Source organism: Bison bison, unplaced genomic scaffold (genome assembly GCF_000754665.1).
Source record: "Bison bison bison isolate TAMUID 2011002044 unplaced genomic scaffold, Bison_UMD1.0 scf7180017864193, whole genome shotgun sequence".
In the NCBI taxonomy this organism is placed as follows: domain Eukaryota; kingdom Metazoa; phylum Chordata; class Mammalia; order Artiodactyla; family Bovidae; genus Bison; species Bison bison.
The window spans coordinates 954,718-961,675 of NW_011494765.1; the positions used below are offsets into that span (position 1 = coordinate 954,718).

A 6,958-nucleotide genomic window follows, 5' to 3' on the forward strand; every position below is an offset into this window, starting at 1 on the left:
CACCTGCCAAAGCAGGAGACATAAGAGACACAGGTTTGACCCGTAGGTCAATCCCCTGGAGGGTGGCATGGCAACCCACTCCGGTATTCTTGCCTGGAGAAGCCCATGGACAGAGGAGCCTGGAGGCCTACAGTCCACGCGGTCACAAAGAGTCAGACACGACTGAAGCAGCTTAGCACATGCCCATGAAGACCGGGTTCCAGTTCTAGTTCTGCCTCCTGCCAGCTGGGACTTCACCTCTACGTGCTTCAGTTTCCTCAGTTGTAAAACAGGGATAATAGAGTTGTTAGAAGGATAAAATGAGGCAGAATTTGGAGAATGCGTCAAATCATGTCTGGCTCATAGTAGGTGCTAGTAGGTGACCGAATAAAGGAAAGCTTATACATAACAGGAACTCAATTGACCATCTGCTCTATGCTGAGCCTCATGCCCAAAACATTACAGGCACTATTCCTACATTACAGATGAGAAAGTAGGAGCTCAGATAGGTTAAGTAACCTGCTCAAGCTCACACAGCTAGTCCTGGAAAAGCAGGGATTTGAACCCACAGGGCCTTCACACTTAACCACATTCCCATATCAAGGACCTGGCACACAGCTGGTGTCCAGTGAATGACCAACTCTTATTTTACTGAAACTTGTCCTTTCTCCCCTCACCTGCTATTAAATTTGATTCTAATAACCAATCTAACAGGTGGTCAGGAAGATCGTGGTCCCCGTTTCTCAGATGAGACGGCTGAGGCTCAGAGAGAGAGGTGAATCTTTCTCAGGGCCCCACAATCCCAGATGGAACCCAGGTCTCTCCAGACCTTGCAGCCGCTGTCACAACTGTGATGTAACCGTTCAGCTGCGGGTGTGCCCGCTCGCCCCTGGGCAGCAATTCTGGGGGCAGAGCCTATGTCTTGGTTTCGCTTGATTCACAGAAGGTCCTCATTAAACATGAGACAAAGGGGACTTCCCTGGTGGTCTGGTGGCTAAGACTCTGTGGTCCCAACGCGGGGCTCCCTGGTTTGATCCCTGGTCTGGGAAGATTCCATATGCCACAGCTAAGATCCAGCACAGCCAAATAAATAAATAAAATATTAAAAAATAAAGCAATGATTTATATATATACATATAAACCCCAGGCAGTAGATGAGCTTTCTCCTTCCATCCTTGCATTGCCTTGCCCTGCCCCCGTAAGACACGCTGGAACACCCCCACTCATGCACTCCCATGGGGTAAGGAGGGGGTGGGGGGTGTAGCTGGGGCTGGGGGACATCGCGGCTCCCCGAGCTACCTGCCCACTTGCTATGAACCACCCTGGCTCTTCCGAAGGGTGTGGTCCTTGGCCTCCCACAAGGGGCAGCACTTCACCCATCTCAGATTCCCGGGTCCTTGCCAAGGCATGTGGGGAGAGGGCGTGTGCCCTCTCCACACTGACCTGGATGTCGGCACCGCCTGGATGTGAGCAAGGGGATGTAGCTGTTCAGCCCAGAGTGTCAGCCTGTGGCCACAGGGCTCTGTGTGTGTGTGTGAATGAATGGGAGTGCGTGTGTCTGTTATGTGTGAGTGGCATGTTTGTATAATAGGTGTGCATTGAGGATATTTCTGAATCTTGTGTCCATCTGTAGTTATTTGCAGGGGGTGTGTATGTTCCATGCAGCTGTCTGTACATATTTGAGCTTCAGATCTGGAAGGATCAGATGTACGTGTGTGAGCACCCGTGTATGAGCATGAGCGTGTTCGTGTATGTATTGGGGTGCTCTGGGTGGCATTGTGGGGACGTCTGCATACGTCTATCCAGGCAGGTGTAGGTCTATGTGAGTGAATCTGTGAGCCTGTGGAATCTTGAATGTGTCCAGGTATTTGCATATCTGTGGGATGTGTGTGTGTATATGTGTATTTGGTGTGTGATGTGTGCAGACACACAGGAGTATACAGAGAGAGCCCCAAGCTTTGGAGTGGGGAGTCTTTGTTGCAGGTCCAACTCTGCCCTGTGACCTCAGCTAGACCGCACCCCATCTAAATAGCTGGCAACCGGAGCTTGGTTATTTATGAGGCCTCGACTCGGGGCTCCTGGCCCAGAAGAGGCAGCTGGAAGTGCGCTCTAATGGTGTTGTGGGCAGGTTTTGTTACAGGTTATTAAAATCCTGTTAGCATTATTTTGGGCTTGGATATGCTCTTTCCATCTGACTGAAAAGGAAATGGATTTCCTGTTTCTGTGTCTCTATTTGTTATTCATTCTTTGTTTTCATAAAAATTTAAAAGATTGCACTATTTAGACTCAACTCGAGAGACCAATCACTTTTCCAAAAAGTGTGATTCTGCCACTCCCTTCCCTGCAGCCGGAGCCATCCTTCGACCCATCCAAATGCCCAGCTGTCCTGGGATCGCTCCCTGGTGGCCTCCAGCCCTCCGAATGTGCCCCATCCTCCCGGTCACCTCTGGGCCGCCCTTGCTCTCTGCACTCCTGCCACACTGCTCGCTGGCCCCTCCTGAAACCTGCCAGCCTCCAGGCCTCTGCCCATGGACCCCCTCCCCACCAGGGTGCCAGGAGATGTGGGAGGTGGTGCTCAGAAACCTCCCCCACACCAGGTTTCCGCAGGAAGGGTGGGGTGGGCACTGGCCGGTACTCCTCTAGTTTGAGAGCTCCTCTGACTTGGGGAGCTCTGCTCCGTTCTCCTCCCCTAGGTGGGGCTGCAGCGCTGGCCTGGATTGGTGTTGCCTCTGATAGTGGTGTGACCTTGGCAGCTCCCCTTCTCCCCGTGGGAGCAGGGGATGCGCACAGAATGAGACAGGATGGGCTCGCAGTACTCCTCACCCACAGTCCCTTAACCTCTGTCCTCACCTGCCTATCCCCCCAAATGCTCCCCCATCCTTACAAACCGGCGGCTGGAGGATGAGACAGCCCTGAGACAGTGAGCCACTGGACTTGGGCCAGGCCCTGGCAGTATCCCCAGAGCCTGCCTCTGAGCAGTGGGGTGGGTCCAGTCCCCCTTTGAGAAGGGGGTGGCAGCTGGCAGCTGGTGGGTGAGGGAAGTCTGGCCTATCTTGGAGCGCCCTCTAGTGTCTGCAGGGGGGCCTGCAGCCCATCCTTCAGGGTGGAGAGAGGACTGGGTTTGTCTGGACCACCTTCCCTGAGGCATCTTGCCAGCCTCTGTCTCCACCCTCATCCATTCATCACTGGGGGTTCACTAGGCTGGGGTTCGGGCACCTCTGGCCTCCTCCCTCTTTCTCAGCCCCAGCAAATATCACATTCTGTTGTTCCTGCTGCTCAAATGCCCACCCCCATCTCTGTCCTCTACCTTCCTCTCTCCTAATTCAGACCCCCTGGCCTTCCCCTGGAATACCTCTGCTCCTGCCCTTCTGCAGGGCACCTTCCTCACGCCTCCCAGAGGGCACTCTGCCACATACAAACCTGATCGCGTCACCCCTCTGCTTTAACCCCTTCTGTGGCTCCCCAGTGCCCCCAGGACAAAGCCCAGCTTCCTTGGCACCTTTCAAGTTCTGTGTGAGCCATCCTCTGCTGATGAAACAGCCTCTGATCACAGCCGTTCAGGCAGTGTTTCAGCTGTCTGCCGTCCCGCAGGTACGCAGGTACAACGGCACGATGCCTTCTCCCACACCTGACCTCTGCCCACGCTGGGTCTCCCCCCAGATATGCTTTCTGCCTCCTCTCTCACCAGAAATCTCCCACCTCCTCTAGCAAGCTGCCCTCCAACAGCTGGCCTCTATGTCCTGGGGCTCCCACCAGGCTCTGAGCTACTGCCTCCTAGCACTCTCTGGGCATCTGTCTTTCTACTACAGGTGAGTTCCCCAAGGGCAAAGGCCGACTGGCTCTCACTTGTGTATTTACCACCTACTACACGCTCTTCCTCAGGAGGGCATAGACATCTTGGAGCAGGGCATGGCCGCTCAACGCTGGGGCTCTGAGTGAAGCTGTGGGGTGCGCCTGACCAGACCTGGGGGGAGACCGAGGCTGCTCTGAGGCGGTGATGTCAGAACTGGGTCTTAAAAGAATCAGCCAGGCGTCAGCACACCATTCAACCAGGGTGGGCTTTCCAGGGAGCAGATCCCGGGAGCAAAGACTAATCAGCCAAAAACCAGCTGGGGAGTGTGAATGAGTGTCTATATGTGTTCAGCTGGGGGTCAGGGAAGGGGGCAGGTGGAGCTGGTGGTGAAGGTCCTCCTCTGGGGAGGGAAGCAGGCAGCTGCCTGTCAAGGATTCGGGCATCCTGTCCAGGAATTTAAACTTGGCCAGGGGGTAAATGGAGCCAAGGACTTGGGATTTGGAAAAGTCCCGCTGGTGGCTGGTGGAGAACCCAGGAACCTTCTGGGTGCCGTTCTGGGAATTTGTGGGGATACATTCAGTTGTCGTGATGACTGGGGGCCCCACTAGCATTTGGTGGGTGGGCCCTGGATGCCAGCCACCCTGTGATGTGCAGGACTGTCCCCATCTTGGAGGATGTCCCGCAAGACTGTGACTTTCGAGTGTCTGGCCAGACATTCATGTGGAGGAAAAATATCTGTTTGTAAGTGTCTGAGCCCAGGACCCAGGTATAGCTTGCACTGAAATAAGAGCACTTTTGCAGGAATGCTCAGAGTTTTAACATATACTGAATTTGCTAGAAATACAACTTTCATGTAAATTGAAGAAAGACTGCTCTTTATTTTGTTCAGAACCTTACCCAGAGTTGTCACCATTTGGGAAAGTTACCTACTTAATGTCAACAGTACTTGTGGTATTTGAGTTGCTAATACATCACACTACATAGGTCTGCAAGTTGGGGCTGTTGCACGCAGGGGGGTTCTGCATGTAGGCGCAAGCTTCTCATTATTTTATCACGTCTTCCAGTGTAAATCAATTAAGAGTATTTACAACTAGAAAGATCTATCATCTTAAATTTAACCGACGCTCATTCTGTTCTTAACATGTGCCAAGCACTGTTCTAAATGCTTCATGAATAATTACTTATTTAATTCTGATAACAACTCTATGCAGTCAAGTGCTGCATAAAGGAAAAAAAAAAAAACTTTTTTGACTGGGGAGCTAACTGAGCACGGAGAAGTTTTAAGTAACTTACCTAAGGTCACACAGCTGGGAAGTGGAGAAGCCAGGATTTGAACCAGTGTCTACACTTCACCGCCAGCCTACAAGGGCTCCCTCCGATATTTCAGTCAGGGCACTGGGATTGTTTTCTGCTGAGGAACTGCACGCACATGCACGTCATTTCATTTCAGGGTAATAAGGGGTGTTACAAGACATTTGTTATCAAGGGGGAGTTGAAACAAAGTTAAGAACCACAGGTAGAGAGCTTGGGAGAGAAGTGGGCTGCTCAGGATGCTCACCCGAGGAGGGTTGTGTGAGATAGGCAGGGGGCTGGGAGCAGACCCAGACACACCGCAACATTCTGTGGGGGGAAAGGGAGCAAGGAACAGCCAGGCAGGCAGGAGGGAAGCAGGGGAGAGAGTTCCAAGATGGAGGGAGCGGGTGACAGCGAGGAAGGCTTTGGAGAGACCCAGTAAGGCCAGGGCTGAAGGCGGCCCCACACTTGGCCCCAAAGAGACCAGGGTTACCTGAGCAGAGAGCGCCTCCAGCGGAGCTGCGGTAGGAAGTGCACCCAGGGCTGGAGGAAGGAGACGGAAGCCCTCCGCCTCCCGCTGCCTCCCAGCGCGGGGGGGCGGGGACGGAGCCGTTCGGAGGGCCGCCGGCATCAGCGAGGCAGTGGGGGGCAGACAGTAACCACGCAGCCCGGGGGAAGGGAGATGTAGTGCCCTGCTGGGGGCGACCAGGGCAGAGGTCACCTTGGAAGAGGCCACCACCCCTCCCCCTCCTGCCCTGGGGGCAGTAGCCCTCTCTTCACGGAGCTCGGAGGTAGACACTAGTATTGCTCCAGTTTACAGATGGGGAAACTAAGGTTCACAAAAGTAAAGACAGACCAACAAAGTTTTGCCTAGGGGCACAGGGCAAAGTCAGGATTCAAATGAATGGGGCCTGATGACAAAGTGGGAGCTCAGTTATGTCCAACTCTTTGCGACCCCCATGGGCTGCAGGCCACCAGGCTGCTCTGTTCATGGGATTTCCCAGAAAAGAATAGCGGACCGGGTTGCCATTTCCTATTCCAGGGGAACCTTCCTGACCCAGGGATCGAACCCGTATCTCCGAACCTGTATCTGAGGGCAGGCAGATTCTTTACCACAGAGCCACTAGAGAAGACACTAAAGTAGGAAGTACCGACCACTAAGTTTTATGGCTACATCTCCCTACTGTTGGTGGGCACCCACCCCAAGACTGGGTGCCTCTGACCAGGGTAAGTAAGTGTAAGTGTTAATCGCTCAGTCGTGCCCGACTCTGCAACCCCATGGACTGCAGCCCACCAGGCTCCTCTGTCCATGGGATTTCTTCAGGCAAGAATGCTGGAGTGGATTGCCATTTCCTTCTCCAGGGGATCTTCCCGACTCAGGGATCGAACCTGGGTCTCCTGAACTGCAGGCAGATTCTTTACTGACTGAGCTACAAGGGACGCTCTCTGAGCAGGGAGCAGGGAGCAGGCAGCCAACAACTCTTTGAGCTGAGTAGAGTGCAAGTAGTCACCCTCCAGTCAGAGGTATGGGAGGGGAAAGGGTCGATGACAGGGTGTCCTCACTTCGAATCCCGCCCCTGCACTGATTAGCCGTGGGACCCGGGGCGGCCAGTCTCACCTCTCGGAGTCTCAGTTGTCTCATCCGTAAAATGGGGTCAATGCTGACCTTGCAGTGTCCTTGAGGGGATAAAATTAGGTCATGTTGGCTTCCTTCTCCCTTCCTCAGTCCCACCCCCAAGTTGGGAGGATGGAGGAAGTGGACTCTCCCGAGGGACCATCCTCTCAGAGGGGCTGGCCTACTCCTACCGGCTCTTCTCTTCTCCAGATCCGGGCCGGGGACTGCGTCACGACGGTCGCCCGCGGGTAACCTCGGTCGGCCTACCGCCGGCCGCC

The 6,958-nt window shown here is 54.1% G+C and overlaps 1 long non-coding RNA gene across 1 annotated transcript; it reads right to left on the reverse strand.

Moving 5' to 3' along the window:
• Positions 1 to 1,050: 1,050 nt before the first annotated feature.
• On the reverse strand, positions 1,051 to 6,958 carry LOC104991525. Its single transcript, XR_825617.1, has 4 exons — positions 6,872 to 6,958; positions 6,684 to 6,742; positions 5,559 to 5,757; positions 1,051 to 5,191 (listed from the first exon to the last, which is right to left on the reverse strand). It is a non-coding gene; the product is annotated as an uncharacterized LOC104991525 (long non-coding RNA).